Raw genomic sequence first — 19319 nt, forward strand, 5'->3', positions numbered from 1 at the left:
ATCTCATACATCCCCTCCTGCTTCACCACCGAAGAAATCCACTCCCCATGCATCCGAAAAAAGCTCTCAAAAGACCAAGGGTTTCGTGTTTCACGAGACCAGAGAACCCGCAAACCTTGGATCAATGGAGTTCAAGAACAAATTTCATAAGCCACACTCTCATTATGATCCTTCAAGATTCTCTACATGTGCATTCTATGAACTTCACAAAGAGGTTTTGGAAAAGCGGCATCTGTGTCCCTCATACTTGGTGAATCTTGATTCTCTGGCTGCCAAAGGAATTAATTTACATCCTCTATTTGACAATCTCAAATGGTCTCCATTGCTCCTCATTCACAAAATGGTTTACCCAGGGTTGGTAACACAGTTTTATGCGAATCTGAGATTGATTGATGGTAGTCTTCACTCCTACGTGAAGCGTGTGCATATCACTCTAAATGCTGAGACCATTGGCTCTGCCCTTGGTTACACTGATGAAGGGCTGAGGGTTTATATGACTGACAAATGGGATGCGCACGTTGGGGTCGCATACAAGCAAGTTCTTCATCAAATTTGTGAAAATCTGTCTGGACTAGACGGCACTGTTCCTACTCACAAGGCTCTTGGACCAACCAACTCACTACTGTACCGCATCATAACTCACATTCTTACCCCCACAGAGTGGCTCTCATAACAGGGTAACCGTATCTGATTGTCTCATAATATTTACTCTCGTTACTTCATCTTCTATTTCATTTAGTTATCTCATGATTAGACATATGTGGGAGTCTATAAAGAGTACAAAAAAGGCTAATTTACCTTATGGAATGTTTCTCACGTGCATCTTTGAGTACTTTAAGGTAGATTTAACAAATGAGGATGTAGAAAACAAAGTCTCTATGATCAAAGGAGGCGGCGCTGTTAAAAAGGGAAAGAAATCTATGGCTTCGGATGATGATTTTGAAAGCCGGCCAGAATCCTCAAAGGCGACTGATTCCCTCAGAGACATTCTCATAAAATTCTCAAACATGTCCGATCTCATGGTTCAATTTCATACGTCTGCACACAAACTTGCATATGAAAATGAGTCGGCCTGGAAGAAATGTCAAGAAAGGGTCTGTCTAATGCTAGAAAGCCTGGATGATGAAGTGGGTAGTGAAGCAGGGGCCGAGGGATCTGACGTTAATCTCTCTGATGATTAAACTTATGTTTACTGTTTGATATTGGCACACTTAGGCTCAATTTGGTACTTTGTTTTGGCTTGTTTCTGTTGGAACAATAACTCTGTGATACTTTGTAGACACTTTTGAGTTATATTTTGCATATTATGTTTTCATGTTAAATCTTCTTGCTGGTGCCCCTTTGAGGACAAAAGGGGGAGAAAGTGCTGAAAATTGAAATAAAAAACAGGGGATGAACAGGGGAACAGGGGATGAAATTTTCGTTTGAAAATTCATGATCACCCTTGTTAAAAGGATACATGTTGATAATATTTGATATATGTCACTTGTTTCACTGTGATTACTACTGCTGGAAATGCATTTGGTTTATGAGGTTTGGCAATACATTCGTTTTGATTATATGAATGCCTAGTTATTGAGTTATCTTGATTAATATGCATGCTTCAATTGAAATAGGAAGATTCTAACTCATCTTGGTAAACATGCTGGCTTGATAACTTATTTTTGGCAGTTCCTTTAAATTGTGTAAAATCAAACAGCTGCCATGTTTTGATGTGATCATGTGTGGTTCAAAATTTTTTCCTTACCATAATCATATTGCTCTGATATTGTGACTAGAAAATATTTGAAAATTTTTTTTGAACAAACATTTTTGTACTAAATTGATATGTATAATGTTTGAGCAGAAAATCAATTATTATCAATCCAACTCTGCTCATAAATCAAGCATTCAACATTTCAAAATTAATATGTTGAATAACATTGTTACTTTAAGCTTGATTAAAACTGTTACAGGTTAGTGCTTCCCTTGATAAGAATGACATATATTAAGAGGGAGTCTTGTGACAATTTGAAAGGGGGAGAAAAACAAATCTTCAAAGGGAGTACTCTATACTCTAATTCTTAAATTTCTTTCCATTTCAATTTTAATAATGTTTGTCATCAAGGGGGAGATTGATGAGTTTGGAAAACTCTATTTCTAAATTAGTGATGATCAAACATTATTAATGTGATTAATTTTAATTTTCATATGTTGATTTAAATATTTTTGCAATGCAGATTTTAGTGTTGGGCCGAAAAACATTAGCTAGCCCAATTCATATACTCAGCCTTGGAATTGAATTTATATGGCTAAAATAATGGTTGTGTTAGTTGGGCCAGAATTGATGAAGTAAGCCCAATTGATCTTATCATTAGCTTTGATATAAATAATCAAAGAAGTGTGGCTGAAATATTTTGAATAGGCCAGATTCAATTCACACTATCATTAGCCCAACTCAAAATCTTGGTTGGATACTCCAATGCTTGATCCGAAAATATTTTATCAGGAAAGCAAATGTTACTATTTGTTTTATGCCTTCCAACGGATCTAAGCCTATTACCATGTGATGGATCCCAAATTCATTCAATTATCATTTATTGCATGGGAACAATGAGAGAGAAAAAGGGACATCTGATTTGATTGCAGCATCTAATGCTACACGCTACTCAAAGGGAAGAATCATTTCAATTAATTTCATTCTCTTTCCTAATTCAATGATGTTCAAATTTTTTTCTTCTCTCTCATCACTTTTCTTCTCTTCTTCGGTCCTTACACAGCAAACCATGGAGACTTTAAGCTATCAAAAAGAAGCGAAGGCAAGCTACAAGACCATCACAATGATGGCAAGAAAACATAAAAAATGTAGTGGCTAAGATCTGCAACCATGAAAGGAAAGATACGGTGATGGGATCTCAGCCTCTCCATACCAAAAATGGTTAAGGAGATTCGACCAGCAGGAAAGAAGATCTTGGAGGAGATGGCTTGTCACTACTTTTGAGTTCACTCATCACAGAAGGTAGCTAAGGTGGCTACGTGAGGAAGGAAGCAAAAGTGGAGCAGAAGTCATCATCATCATGAAGCATCAAGGGCCAGAAATCCATCTTGGAGAGCAAGCCAAGGATGGAGAGCTCGGATTGATGAAGAATGATGACCAAGGAAGGACTAGAGGTAATTGCATGTTGGTTATTGCATGGATTATCTCTTCTCTCTCTCTGGTCGAACCGGTTTTGTTACTTGGAGAAGAAGAAGTTGGCTAGGTTTGTTGGTTTCAACCTTGGAGGCTTCTCCCTATAAGTAAGGGTGAACAGTCAGGGTTTGATTCAAGGAGAAAGTGTGAGAGTGCAAGGCACAGAGTTCTCAGAGCTACCTGAGCTAACAGATTTCTCTTCTCCTTCAATGTATTCTGTTTTGTATTTTTTTGTTTAATTTTGTCATGTCTTGAGTCTCATGAAAAAAGGCAAACAGTGAGGTTTGTATGAAAAAGCCATAGAGCGGAAAAAGGCAGAGAGAGCAAAATTAAAAGAAAAAGCCATAGATGTCCTTAGAGTTCCTTTGTTCATCTATGTTGTGTTTCATGATTCTGTGGGAATTCCCTTGTAAGTTGGGTTAGCACTTTACAGTCTGTAATCAGGAAGATTATAGTAAAATTCCATCATGTTTGTGATGGAGACTGGATGTAGGCTGCACTGCACTTAGCAGCTGAACCAGGATATATCTGGGTGTAATTTTCTCTCTTCTCTACTCCATTTCTGTTTCTACTGTACAGGAGCAAAAACCAAAAATATCTCGTGTCAAGTGACGAGACAAAAAAAAAGTCTCGTGGCTGGGGACGAGACAAAAGAAAAAAGTCTCGTGTCTAGTCATGAGATAAAAAGACAAGTTTTCAAAATTGGTTTCAAAGGTCAGCAAGTATTATCAAGCAAAAAGAAGGCTAAGATTCAACCCCCCTTCTCTTAGCCACTGATAATATATATATATATATATATATATATATATATATATATATATATATATATATATATATATATATATATATATATATATATATATATATATATATATATATATATCCTAATTTTAATTATTATTATATATATTATCTATTTAATATATTTATTTCATTTAATTTTATTAAATATATTCATAATTTAATATATAAAATATTCCATCTAGGGGAGATACTCGTTTATTCAGTATCGGACCATCCATATTAGTTATATCCATTATAATAAGCTATTCGGTAATTCATTTTGGATATAATTTTGTTTTATCCAATCTCAATATCGGTGTTTTTTTATGGATTTCTATTTCGAGTATTGCTCCGATTGAGTCGCTTATAGGGATGGCAGCAGTACCCGTACCCGCGGATACCCGCCCCGCCCCGCCCCTACCCGTCGGGACGGGTTTGAACCTGACCCGGAGCGGGGCGGGTCTGACTCGTGGCGGGTTGATGAGCGGGGCGGGGGCGGGGTCGGGTTCAGGCTAAACCCGCCCCTACCCGCCCCGGAGTGCATATATATATATATAATTTTTTAGTGATTAGGGTTAGTTGGCTCAGTTCTCACTGCCACTCAGTTACTCACTCGATTAGGGTTAGCTCACTTCCTCTGTTCCTCAGATCTTCTCCTCTCTAAGACCATAGCCTTGCCGCCTCGGTTCAGTTCAACCCTCCCAGTGCTTGCCGTCGAATCTGCTCCAGTTCAGCGTCTCCTTCAAGTCGCCTGTGCCTGACTGCCTGTCGCTCCTCCTCCGCGCAACTCGTGACCGCGTCTCTTCCGCGTGACCGCGTCTCCCTCAAGCCGCCATTGCCGGTCGCTCCTCCTCTGTGCCGCCTCTCAGTCCGAAATTCTCTGCACTCCATCCGGCCTCCAAGTCGCGCACTAGACGAGCCACCCCCGTGCCTCCTCTGCATCGGAATCGACCCTCATCCAGTCGTCCGCGCCTCTCCTGGTCCCGAAACGCGCCACCTCCACCAGATTCTCCCCGCATAGCATCGGTACAGTTCATACCCCTATTCTGTTTCCTTGGTTAACTTTGATGTCATTGAGTTCCTTCATTCAATAATCTTAGCTCAATTACTTTGGAGGAATGTGTCTGTGATTCTGTGAACAGCTTCCAAATTTTTTTTATTGCCTTTTCACTAATTTGCTTCTTTTTTTTCTTTTTAAATTTCTAGGAAAAGTACTTTTGTTTTTCTCATGGAAATAATATCCAACTAACTAGTAAAATAACGAACTTCAATTTACAAGAGGAGCAAATACTCTAACTTAAAATTTTAGAATTTGTTATGTTAATAAGTTTTGTGGATTGAGGCGACCAAATTAGATTGAAGAATAATGTAACTGTTATCTTTAATGATGGTTTATTCTGGGACTTCAGGTAATCTTGTTAGCTAATATACATTTTCGATATATATTGCTGATTTGGTTGTAAGGAGGTGTCATGGTGCAAGTAGTTGTCAAAGTTTGTCTGACCTGTGTGCCTATTCTCTTCCATTATTGTACTCTTACATACTTTGGACAAATTTATGTTGTTTCAAAAATAATGTAATTGTTATCTTTAATGATGGTTTATTCTGGAAGTGGCTGCTGCCTGCTGAAATTAGATATTCTTGAAGCATAGATATTCTTTTATTGCTAATGATGCCACTTTTGATTAAGTTAATTATACAGAAGAGGTAAAACATGTTTAGTATCCCAAGAAGGAAAAATTTAAAGAAAGCAAATGGTAAAATCCACATCATAGTAATATCAGAAAAGTAATAAGTATGGAAGTCAATTCTCTAGTAATATCTACAATTAAGAAAATGCGAAGAAATAAGTATTAAAAACAGAAGTCGATATTCTTTTACAAATGAAAACATTTTATGCATGTGCTAGTTTATTACAACTCATTTTTTTATAATGATATTTCTCTTTTTCTTGATTAATTTGGTTAGAACTCAAACACTTAATAGCTAATCTTATTACTTCAGCAGACATACAATAAGTTCACTCCATATGTTATACCTTAATTACTTCTCAGTTTCTTGTTTGAACAATTCTACCGGTACAACACCAATAGAATCATAATTATTACTGTCCAATATATCCTTATCCTGCTTCTCAAAAACCAGAATATGTATTAATTCAATTGAACTATCAAACATTAGTCATCACATGCTCAATAAATTAATTATATGTCATGAAATGAAACTTAGAAAATATTTTTTTGAATCATAAAACTCTAGAGAATGAAAAACAATTACCAGGTTGTTTTAAGATCAAACAGTTTCTTATCCATTTTTCTATGACCATCAATATTATTTTCTAGCATTGTAACTGATATAACCTTGTGATTGTGACTCTGGTGGTTATCTCTTGCATTTAGCTTGATTGATTGACTCTGGTCTCTCCTTGGTTCATTTTGATCCAAAGTTTGCAATCCAAATTCATCCAATCCACCAGTTTTGTCACTTGGAAACTACTTTAATTGTGCGTTCTGATTTGGTTTATTCTAATTTTGTAATTATGCAGTTATGATATGATTTATGTTAATTTTATACCCTCATGTATTTTAATTTTATTGATATAGGTGTTTTCAAATTACTTCATGGCTAGTAATGCTAGAGAAGACACACAAAGCAACAGTGCTGCTCCAAATGATAATGAAGATGTTGAAAGTGATCAAGAATAAGGGTTGAAGATCATTTTATATCTAATATTGTAATTTCTTTATTATGGTGTTAAATTTGTAGTGATCTAACAATATTTTTTTTAATTTCAAGTTATTTTAACTAATGACATTGTATGAATTTTATGTTTGTATTTTAATTTATCTATGAATTTTAAACTTTTGTCTTAATTTATATATGAATAGGTAAAAATTAAAATATTTAATTTTTATAGGGGCGGGTCGGGGTGGGGCGGGTACCCGCAGGGGCGGGTTCGGGTTCTGTTATTTACTACCTGCAGGTAGTGATGGGGGCGGGTAGTATATGCATGTCAGGACGGCGGGGCGAGGTCGGGTAGGGCAAAAACCCGCCCCTACCCGCCCCACTGCCACCCCTAGTCGCTTAGATTTATCCATGATTTGTTTATTCCTATCCCAAGAATTCTATTTCTTAACAAAAGGGTTTTTTTTATCTTATACGATGAAATTTATTTTATATGTATGTATGTATGTATGTATGTATGTATGTTCAGAAACCCTAATTCCCTAACCTTTTGTCATCACTCCCTCTCCTCTCACTCTTCTCATCTCTTCACTCAACTCACAGCAAAAACACATTTAACCCTAACACAGTCATAACTCGCTCTCTCCCAACAACGCTGCTATCTACCTCTCTCAACCTGTCACATCCCCTCCCTCCAACCTGTCGCAACACCTCCGTCCAACCCTCCCTTGCGTTGTCATCTCCTTCTCCGTCAGTCTTTGCGTTGCTGTCTCCCTCTCTGAAGTTGTCTTGCCGCCGTCTCCCTCTCCTTCACTCATCACGCCTCTGTTTCCCTCTCTCAACCCTCATTTTCACTACCCGTCAACGCCAACCGTCAATCACGTTCAGCGTTCACAGCGCCTTGGTGTTCTGTCCAGCCTCTCTGTTTTCATCCATCTGTCGTCCCCTCCATTTTTTGTCATTTTCGTCTCCCCTACACTTTCCACTTTTCTTGCACTCTATCTACATCTAAAATAGTGTTAGATGAATTATTTGGTCAAATTTTTTTTTATCAGCATCTCATTCACCCGTTTTTTTATTCCTTGAGACATTAATGTACTTATATTTAAATAAAATAAGTTATCTACATACATAATTTTTTAACGGACTTAAAAAATAAAAGCTATATATATTTTTTCTTTAAAAAAAATGTATTATTAGACAAGAACTTGTGACTTCTACATTGATGTGATAATACTTTGTGAAATTTATAAAAATCATCCTCCAGTGCTAACTCATTCCAAATGACTGAGTTAACGTGGTTAATTGGTTATTGTCTACTTATATATTCTAGGGTTAGCTACACTCTTTGAAAATGTACAAATGAATTAACCATTTAAATATTTTTAAATAAAATAAATATAAAAAAATTAATAAGTTAATATTAATTAAATTTTTATCGTAAAAATGTATGTTATTCCCAATCTTTGGAGGTTTAGAATCTAGGGTTATAATTTAGAGATCAAAATTTAGGATTTTAAGATTTAAGATGACTAATTTAAAAGCACAAATGAGTGTTTGGCATTGAAAGGTGTGTTTGAATGAAAAAAAAAAGTAAAAAGGAAGATTATGAAATTATAGATAAAAAATATTTCAAAAAATATTGGTCGATGGAATGTCATTTTTTTTTTTTGGATTCTTTTAAATATATAAACTCATTTCTTTAATTTTTAAGTAGTCAACATTGAATAAATACTTAAATTGGTTTGTAAGATTGTATGTGTTTCAAATTGGAATTTAAAATTTTAACTTAATTTAATCCTCAAAGTTAACATCGGTGACTTATATTTTTTTTTCAACTATTTTCTATTAACGGCATATTTACTTGACATACTGATATGAACCGTCAATACCACATGTGAAAACATGGTTCGATCACGTATAATGAAATAATAATTTATCCGCTAATTACACGTGGCATGTCAATATATCACATGTACAGTGGTGCCACTTGGTAAAATATGATTTGTTCACATACCGTAATATTATTAGGACATTTAAAGTTTTATATTGAGATGTCTCCATATATATATATATATATATATATATATATATATATATATATATATATATATATATATTTTGGGTATTGTTCTCCCTATATAATATTAAGGGCAATGTACTGAAATAAATTAATTGAGTGAATCCTTTACTTATATACATGATTTAGAAACTGGTTACGTGCATGTGCAATTCTATTATTATGTAACCCGTGGGAGCCAACCACGGTTTCAAGTTTATACATAAACCGTAGCTACCTGGCACGGTTTACGTTTGAAGAAGATGGATCATAAACCGTGGCAAGCTACCACGGTTTACTAAGGGAGACAAATGTACATAAAATCTTGTAAGCAGCAACAGCTTATGAAGGACTTTCAATAGGCATAAACCTTTGTTAGCTGCAACGGTTTATGAGGAGAGAAATTCTATATATATGTGAGTGACATTCAAGCTGCTGAAGAGATCATTGTCACCATGGCAAGTGAGGAAGAGAGTTTTCTTGTCTTAGTGCATTGCTCTGGAAAAATCCAAAGAAGCAAAAGATATGGTGTGAAGTTCACTGACAGAGAACCACTCAGTGTATTCATCAGTTCATCAAGCACTTTGTCAGATGCGAAGAACACCATCTTGTAGAAGCTTGGGGTATTTTGGAGCAAGTGGGTGAAGAAGCTATTCTACAAGATTTCCATCGCAGTTGTCTCGACTGGTGTTAAGTATGATACGTTTGTGCTAGCGCCTGATGAAGATATTAGGGTTCTGTTTCATTGTGTTAGGAGTTTTCTGGAGGTTAGAATACACGAGTTGTTCGCAAAGTTGGAGGTTGGTGTCAATAGTTCTAGGGCATCAGCTCCAGTTCATAGCTCGACTGCCGCAGGCGGTGCGTCTAGTTCGATGCCTGCGGTTATACCATCTGTTCCGCAGGTCGCATCCCCTTCATTCGCGGCTGATTTAGATCGAACGGAGGTTGTTGGTTCTGTACCTTTAGAGAATCTAGGGGTCTAGTAGCAGGCATTTGAGGTGGCCACTGGTAGTGGCTTGATTCATGATGTGCAAGGCTTCGGAAAACCTGATCGAGTAGAGAATGCAATGCGGGACGATGACTCTGACCAGGAGCCTGTAGATATCATTAGGGACAGCGATGATGACACAGCTCCCAATCCACACACACAGCATGGGCCTTCAAGTTCTAGCACACAGCAGTACCCTCCACACTTCTCCACTCTAAACTTGGAGGCTATGGGTCAACAGCCGGACGGTGGTGCAACATTTGAGGGTTCTCCTACAGAATTTCAGATTGGGCAATCATTCCAGAATAAAGATGAGGCTGTGCTGAGCGTGAAGGACTATAGCATCCGTCGAGGTGTTGAGTACAGAGTCGTCGAATCGGATCATCTGAAGTATCATGGAAAATGCAAGGAGTTCGGCAAGGATTGTACTTGATTGATTCGCGTAGCACTGCGTGCACGAAAGGGCACTTAGGAGGTTAAGAGGTACAACGGTCCACACACTTGCTTGGCAACCTCTATTTCCAGTGATCACCGTCAGCTGGATTACCACGTTATCTGTGCAAGGATTCTTCCGTTGGTTGGGGCGGATGCTGCGGTTACGGTAAAGGTCTTGCAACAAGCTACAGAAGCCGATTACGGGTTCAGGCCTAGTTACAGGAAGGTTTGGATGGCAAAACAGAAGGCTGTAGCACAAATATATGGAGATTGGGAAGAGTCGTATGTGGAGTTGCCACGTTGGATGCTAGGGGTACAGTCGACCATGGCTGGCACAGTCACTGTGTTGAAGACCTCTCCTGTTCGACTTGGGGGTGAGGTCGATGAGTCAACAGTGTACTTTCATCGACTTTTCTGGACATTTCCACCCTGCATGGAGGCCTTCCGGAATTGCAAGCCCTTCGTGAGTATTGACGGTACCCACTTGTATGGCAAGTATGGAGGCGAGGCACACTGCTGTTGGCGTTAGCGCAAGATGGGAACTCGAACATCCTCCCGATAGCCTTCGCCCTTGTGGAGGGAGAAAATGCAGAGTCATGGTCATTCTTCTTGCCCAACCTACGATCGCATGTGACGCCACAGGAGGGTATCCTTGTTATCTCTGACAGGCATAATGGCATCAAGGCTGCACTTGAGGTCCCAGAGAATGGTTGGCTGCCTCCGCGCGCTTTTTGAGCGTACTGTATTCGTCATGTGGCTGCGAATTTTGCCCTTAGCTTCAAAGGTAAAGATGCAAGGAGGATGCTGGTCAATGCTGCCTATGCAAAAACTAAAGCAGAGTTTTATTACTGGTTTGACATCATGCAAACTGAGAATCCAGCAATGTGTAACTGGGCCAACCGGATGGAATATGACAAATAGACCCAACACGAGGATAGTGGCAGACGGTTCGGGCACATGACAACCAACATTAGTGAAATACATAAGTGATGAAGGTCCAGGCATGGCCGAATGGCTAGCCCCCATGATCTAAGAACTAAACGTCCAGAGATGAACTCCAGATCATAAGATGTTCAAAAGATATAAATACAATAGTAAAAAGTCCTATTTATACTAAACTAGTTACTAGGGTTTACAGAAATAAGTAAATGATGTAGAAATCCACTTCCGGGGCCCACTTAGTGTGTGCTTGGGCTGAGCATGAAGCTTTCACGTGGAGAGGTCATTCTTGGAGTTGAACGCCAGTTTGTAACGTGTTTCTGGCGTTTAACTCCACTTTGCAACTTGTTTCTGGCATTTGACTCCAGAATGCAGCATGGAACTGGCGTTCAATGCCAGTTTGCGTCATCTAAACTCGAGCAAAGTATAAACTATTATATATTGCTGGAAATCCCTGGATGTCTACTTTCCAACGCAATTAAGAGCGCGCCATTTGGAGTTCTGTAGTTCCAGAAAATTCACTTTGAGTGCAGGGAGGCAGAATCCAACAGCATCTGCAGTCCTTCTTCAACCTCTGAATCTGATTTTTGCTCAGGTCCCTTAATTTCAGCCAGAAAATACCTAAAATCACAGAAAAACAAAAAAACTCATAGTAAAGTCCAGAAATGTGATTTTTAATTAAAAACTAATAAAAATATACTAAAAACTAACTAAATCATACTAAAAATCATGTAAAAACAATGCCAAAAAGCGTATAAATTATCTGCTCATCACAACACCAAACTTAAATTGTTGCTTGTCCCCAAGCAACTAAAAATCAAATAGGATAAAAAGAAGAGAATATACTATTAATTCCAAAATATCAATGAAACTTAGCTCCAATCAGATGAGCGGGACTTGTAGCTTTTTGCCTCTTGAATAGTTTTGGCATCTCACTTTATCCATTGAAGTTCAGAATGATTAGCATTTATAGGAACTTAGAATTCAGATAGTGCTATTGATTCTCCTAGTTCAGCATGTTGATTCTTGAACACAGCTACTTTTATGAGTCTTGGCCGTGGCCCTAAGCACTTTATTTTCCAGTATTACCACCACATACATAAATGCCACAGACACATAACTGGGTGAACCTTTTCAGATTGTGACTCAGCTTTGCTAAAGTCCCCAATTAGAGGTGTTCAGGGTTCTTAAGCACACTCTGTTTTTGCTTTGGACCTTGACTTTAACCGCTCAGTCTCAAGTTTTCACTTGACACCTTCACGCCACAAGCACATGGTTAGGGACAGCTTGGTTTAGCCGCTTAGGCCAGGATTCATTCCTTTAGGCCCTCCTATCCACTGATGCTCAAAGCCTTGGATCCTTTTTATTATCCTTGCCTTTTGGTTTTAAGGGCTATTGGCTTTTTTGCTCTTGCCTTTTGGTTTTAAGAGCTTTTGGCTTTTTCTGCTTGTTTTTTCTTTTTTTTTTCTTCCCCTTTTTTTCGCCATTTTTTTTCTTTTTTTTTTCTGCAAGCTTTTGTATTCACTGCTTTTTCTTGCTTCAAGAATCATTTTTATGATTTTTCAGATTATCAAATAACATGTCTCCTTTTTCCTTATTCTTCAAGAGCCAACATATTTAACATTCATAAACATCAACTTCAAAAAGACATATGCACTGTTCAAGCATTCATTCAAAAAACAAAAAGTATTGTCACCACATCACAATAATTAAACTAGTTTCAAGGATGAATTCGAAACCATGTACTTCTTGTTCTTTTGTAATTAAAACAGTTTTCATTTAAGAGAGGTGATGGATTCATATTCATAACTTTAAGGCATAGACACTTAGACACTAATGATCATGTAATAAAGACACAAACATAGATAAACATTTAACATAAAAAACGAAAAATAGAAAATTTAAGAACAAGGAATGAGTCCACCTTAGTGATGGTGGCGTTTTCTTCTTGAGGAACCAATGATGTTCTTGAGCTCTTCTATGTCTCTTCCTTGTCTTTGTTGCTCCTCCCTCATTGCTCTTTGATCTTCTCTAATTTCATGGAGGATGATGGAGTGCTCTTGGTGCTCCATCCTTAGTTGTCCCATGTTGGAACTTAATTCTCCTAGGGAGGTGTTGATTTGCTCCCAAAAATTCTGTGGAGGGAAGTGCATCCCTTGAGGCATCTCAGGGATTTCTTGGTGATGAGCTTCTTCATGTGTCTCTTGAGATCCATGAATAGGCTCTCTTGTTTGCTCCATCCTTTTCTTAGTGATGGGCTTGTCCTCATCAATGATGATATCTCCCTCTATGTCAATCCCAGCCGAATTGCATAGATGGCAAATGAGGTGAGGGAAGGCCAACCTTGCCATAGTGGAGGACTTGTCAGCCACCTTGTAGAGTTATTGAGGTATAATCTCATGAACTTCTACTTCCTCCCCAATTATGATACTATGGATCATGATGGCCCGGTCTACAGTAACTTCAGACTGGTTGCTAGTGGGAATGATTGAGCGTTGAATGAACTACAACCATCCTCTAGCTACAGGCTTAAGGTCCAATCTTCTCCGTTGAACCGGTTTGCCTTTTGAGTCAATCTTCCATTGAGCTCCTTCCACACATATGTCCATGAGGACTTGGTCCAACCTTTGATCAAAGTTGACTCTTCTTGTGTAGGGGCGTGCGTTTTCTTCCATCATTGGTAGGTTGAACGCCAGCCTTACATTCTCCGGACTAAAATCTAAGTATTTTCCCCGAACCATGGTGAGCCAAGGCTTTGGATTCGGGTTCACACTTTGATCATGGTTCCTAGTGATCCATGCGTTTGCATAGAACTCTTGAACCATTAGGATTCCGACTTGTTGAATGGGGTTGGTTAGGATTTTCCAACCTCTTCTTTGGATCTCATGTCGGATCTTCGGATACTCATTTTTCTTGAGTTTGAAAGGGACCTCAGGGATCACCTTCTTCTTGGCCACAACATCATAGAAGTGGTCTTGATGGGCTTTGGAGATGAATCTTTCCATCTCCCATGACTCGGAGGTGGAAGCTTTTGTCTTCCCTTTCCCTTTTCTAGAGGTTTCTCCGGCCTTAGGTGCCATCAATGGTAATGGAAAAACAAAAAGCTTATGCTTTTACCACACCAAACTTAGAATATTGCTCGCCCTAGAGAAAGAGAAGAAAGAAAAGAAGAAGAAGAAGAGAAAATATGGAGGAGAGTGAGGGGGAGGTGTATTCGGCCAAGGTATAGAAGATAGGGTTGTGTTGTGTGAAAATGAAGGAGGGATGGAAGGGTTTATATAGTGAGGGGGAAGGGAGTAGGTTCGGCCATATTGGGTGGGTTTGGGTGGGAAAGTGATTTTGAATTTTGAAGGTAGGTGGGGTTTATGGGGAAGAGTGGATGGATGTGAGTGGTGGTAGGTGGTAATAGGGAAGAGAGATTGAGGTGATTGGTGAAGAGTTTTGAGGAAGGGTGTTTATTGGGAAGAGAGGATGAATGAGAAGAGGGGAGAGTATGAGTGGAGGTAGGTGGGGATCCTATGGAGTCCACAGATCCTGAAGTAATCCTGTGGGGCCCACAGATCCTGAGGTGTCAAGGATTTACATCCCTGCACCAATTAGGCATGTAAAATGCCTTTGCATGCATTTCTGGCGTTTAAACGCTGAAGTGATGCTTGTTCTGGGCGTTCAACGCCCATATGCAGCATATTTCTGGCGTTCAGCGCCAGCTCTTCTCAGGGTGTATTCATGGCGTTTGAACGCCAAGATGTTGCTTGTTTCTGGCGTTCAACGCCAGATCCATGCTCTGTTCTAGCGTTGAACTCCAGCCAGATGCTCCTTACTGGCGTTTAAACGCCAGTAAGTCCTTCCTCCAGGGTGTGATTTTTCTTCTGCTGTTTTTGATTCTGTTTCTAATTTTTGGATTTATTTTGTGATTCCACATGATCATGAACCTAATAAAACATGAAAGAACAATAAAAATAAAAATAAAATTAGATAAATAAAAATTGGGTTACCTCCCAACAAGCGCTTCTTTAATGTCAATAGCTTGACAGTGGGCTCTCACGGAGCCACACAGGTGATCAGGTCAATTTTATAGACTCCCAACACCAAACTTAGAGTTTGATTGTGGGGGCTTTATTTGACTCTGTACTGAGAGAAGCTTATCATGCTTCCTCTCCATAGTTACAGAAAGAGATCGTTGAGTTTTAAACACAAGGTTGTCTTTATTAAGTTGAAGGATCAATTCTCCTCTGTCCACATCAATCACAGCTTTTGTTGTGGCTAGGAAGGGTCTTCCAAGGATGATGGATTCATCCTCATCCTTCCCAGTGTCTAGGATTATGAAATCAGTAGGGATGTAACGGCCTTTAACCTTTACTAACACGTCCTCTACTTGTCCATAAGCCTGTTTCATGGATTTGTTTGCCATCTCTAATGAGAATTTGGCAGCCTGTACCTCAAGGATTCCCAGTTTCTCCATTATAGAGAGTGGCATGAGGTTTATGCCTGACACCAGGTCACACAGATCCTTCTCAAAGGTCATGGTGCCTATAGTACAAGGTATTAAGAACTTTCCAGGATCCTGTTTCTTCTGAGACAATGTCAGTTGATCCAGATCACTCAGTTCATTGATGAGCAAGGGAGGTTCATCTTCCCAAGTCTCATTACCAAATAATTTGGCATTCAGCTTCATGATTGCACCAAGGTACTTGGCAACTTGCTCTTCAGTAACATCCTCATTCTCTTTAGAAGAAGAATACTCATCAGAGCTCATGAAGGGCATAAGGAGGTTCAATGGAATCTCTATGGTCTCTAGATGAGCCTCAGATTCCTTTGGTTCCTCAGAGAAGAACTCCTTATTGATCACTGGACGTCCCAGGAGGTCTTCCTCACTGGGATTCACGTCCCCTTCCTCTTTTGTGGCTTCGGCCATGATTGTTATATCGATGGCCTTGCACTCTCTTTTTGGATTCTCTTCTGTATTGCTTGGGAGAGTACTAGGAGGAGTTTCAGTGACCTTTTTACTCAGCTGACCCACTTGTGCCTCCAAATTTCTAATGGAAGACCTTGTTTCATTCATGAAACTTAAAGTGGCCTTGGATAGATCAGAGACTAAATTTGCTAAGCTAGAATGATTCTGCTCAGAATTCTCTGTCTGTTGCTGAGTGGATGATGGAAAAGGTTTACTATTGTTAAACCTGTTTCTTCCACCATTATTAAAGCCTTGTTGAGGCTTTTGTTGATCCTTCCATGAGAAATTTGGATGATTTTTCCATGATGAATTATAGGTGTTTCCATAAGGTTCACCTATGTAATTTACCTCTGCTATTGCAGGGTTATCAGGATCATAAGCTTCTTCTTCAGAAGATGCCTCTTTAGTACTGTTGGATGCATTTTGCCATCCATTCAGACTTTGGGAAATCATGTTGACTTGCTGAGTCAACACTTTGTTCTGAGCCAATATGGCATTCAGAGCATCAATCTCAAGAATTTCCTTCTTTTGAGGCGTCCCATTATTCACGGAATTTCTCTCAGAAGTATACATGAATTGATTATTTGCAACCATGTCAATAAGTTCTTGAGCTTCTGCAGGCGTTTTCTTTAGGTGAATGGATCCACCTGCAGAATGGTCCAGTGACATCTTGGAGAACTCAGACAGACCATAATAGAATATATCCAGAATGGTCCATTCTAAAAGCATGTCAGGAGGACACCTTTTGGTCATCTGCTTGTATCTTTCCCAAGCTTCATAGAGGGATTCACCATCTTTTTGCTTGAAGGTCTGAACATCCACTCTAAGCTTGCTCAGCTTTTGAGGAGGAAAGAACTTAGCCAAGAAGGCCGTGACCAGCTTATCCCAAGAGTTCAGGCTATCTTTAGGTTGTGAGTCCAACCATGTTCTAGCTCTGTCTCTTACAGCAAACGGAAAAAGCATGAGCCTATAGACTTTAGGATCTACTCCATTAGTCTTAACAGTCTCACATATCTGCAGGAACTCAGTTAAAAACTGGTAGGGATCTTCTGATGGAAGTCCATGGAATTTGCAGTTCTGTTGCATTAGAGCAACTAATTGAGGTTTCAGCTCAAAATTGTTTGCTCCAATGGTGGGGATTGAGATGCTTCTTCCATCAAACTTGGAAGTAGGTGTAGTATAATAACCAAGCATCCTTCTTGCATTATTATTATTATTTTCGGCTGCCATCTCCTCTTCCTTTTCAAAAATTTCTGTAAGGTTGTCTCTGGATTGTTGTATTTTAGCTTCTCTCAGTTTCCTCTTCAGAGTCCTTTCAGGTTCAGGGTCTGCTTCAACAAGAATGTTCTTGTCCTTGCTCCTGCTCATATGAAAAAGAAGGGAACAGAAAATAATAATAGGGATCCTTTTTACCACAGTATAGAGGTTCCCTTGTTGTTAGTAGAAAAAGAAAGGGAATAAGAGTGAAGAAGAATGGATAATCCAAACACAAGGGTGAGGATAGGAGCAGAGATATGAGATGAGGAGAAGTGTTAGTAAGTAATTAAATAAATAGAAGAAGGAGAGGGAGGAGTTTTCGAAAATAATTTTTGAAAAGGGGTTGATGATTTTCGAAAATTAAAGGAGAAATAAAATTAAAATTAAAATTTAAAATAATTAATTAATTAAAAATAATTTTTTGAAAAAGAAGGAGGTATTTTTGAAAATTAGAGAGGGAAGAGTAGTTAGGTGGTTTTGAAAAAGATAAGAAACAAACAAAAAGTCAATTAGTTAGTTGAAAAAGGTTTGAAAATCAATTTTGAAAAGATAAGAAGATAAGAAGTTAGAGAAGATATTTTAAAATCAAACTTTTTTGAAAAAGATATGATTTAAAAAGATATGATAGAAAGATATGATTGAAATTAGCTTTGAAAAAGATTTGAATTTTTAAAATCAAAATTAATGACTTGACTCACAAGTAATCACTAGACATGATTCTAGAACTTAAAGTTTGAATCTTTCTTAACAAGCAAGTAACAAGCTTGAAATTTTTGAATCAAAACATTAATTGTTGATAATACTTTCGAAAATTATGAGATAAAATTAAGAAAAAGATTTTTGAAAAATATTTTTAAAATTTTCGAAAATAAATAAGAAAAATGAAAAAGATTTGATTTTTGAAAAAGATTTTGAAAAAGATAAGATTTTTAAATTGAAAATTTGATTTGACTTATAAGAAACAACTAAATTTTAAAGATTTTTGAAAAAGTCAACTCAAATTTTCGAAATTTATGAGAGAATAAGGGAAAGATATTTTTTATTTTTGAATTTTTAATGATGAGAGAGAAAAACATCAAAAAGACTCAATGCATGAAAATTTTGGATCAAAACACATAATGCATGCAAGAACACTATGAATGTCAAGATGAACACCAAGAACATTTTGAATGTCAAAATGAACACTAAGAACTTATTTTTGAAAATTTTTAAGCAAAGAAAAACATGCAAGACACCAAACTTAAGAATTTTTCATGTATAGACACTAACAAATGGAAAATGCATAAGAAAAACAACAAAAGACACAAAACAAGAAATTTTAAAGATCAAACAAGAAGACTTACGAAGAACAACTTGAAGATCATGAAGAACATATGAACACACTTTCGAAAAAAATGCAAGAAGAATAAAAACATGCAATTGACACCAAACTTAAAAATTGACTCAAGACTCAAACAAGAAACACAAATTATTTTTTATTTTTATGATTTTATAAATTTTTTGGTATTTTTCGAAAATTATTTAGAAAAAGCAAAATAAGGATTTCAAAAACTTTTAATAAGAATTCCAGGAATCTTGCAATGTTAGTCTAAAGCTCCAATCCAGGAATTAGACATGGCTCACTAGCCAGCCGAGCTTTCAGTGAAAGCTCCGGTCCAAAACACTAGACATGGCCAATGGCCAGCCAAGCTTTAGAATACAAATCAGTCATACAGCAGCAGATGGATTAGGAACAGCTAGCTTGCTCTTGTGATGATAGTTTGAAAGTCTCAGTCCATAAGAAATTAGACATGGCTTTACAGCCAGCCAGGCTTCAATATTTTTCATGAAACACTAGAATTCTTTCTTAAAAATTCTGAAGAAAAATATATTTTTGAAAATAAAAAAAATTATTATTTTTTTTTTCGAAAATAAGAATAATAAAAACAAAAAGTTTAAAATTAAAATAAAATTACCTAATCTGAGCAACAAGATGGACCGTCAGTTGTCCAAACTCGAACAATCCCCGGCAACGGCGCCAAAAACTTGGTGTGGCGAAATCGTGATTCAG

At 37.8% G+C, this 19319-nt stretch overlaps 1 non-coding gene across 1 annotated transcript; it reads left to right on the plus strand.

Moving 5' to 3' along the window:
- Nucleotides 1–16735: 16735 nt before the first annotated feature.
- Nucleotides 16736–16843, plus strand: LOC112745239 (small nucleolar RNA R71). The gene has a single exon (XR_003173177.1). It is a non-coding gene; the product is annotated as a small nucleolar RNA R71 (small nucleolar RNA).
- Nucleotides 16844–19319: the final 2476 nt, after the last annotated feature.

The sequence above is a fragment of the Arachis hypogaea genome, chromosome 14 (genome assembly GCF_003086295.3).
Source record: "Arachis hypogaea cultivar Tifrunner chromosome 14, arahy.Tifrunner.gnm2.J5K5, whole genome shotgun sequence".
Classification (NCBI taxonomy): Eukaryota; Viridiplantae; Streptophyta; class Magnoliopsida; order Fabales; family Fabaceae; genus Arachis; species Arachis hypogaea.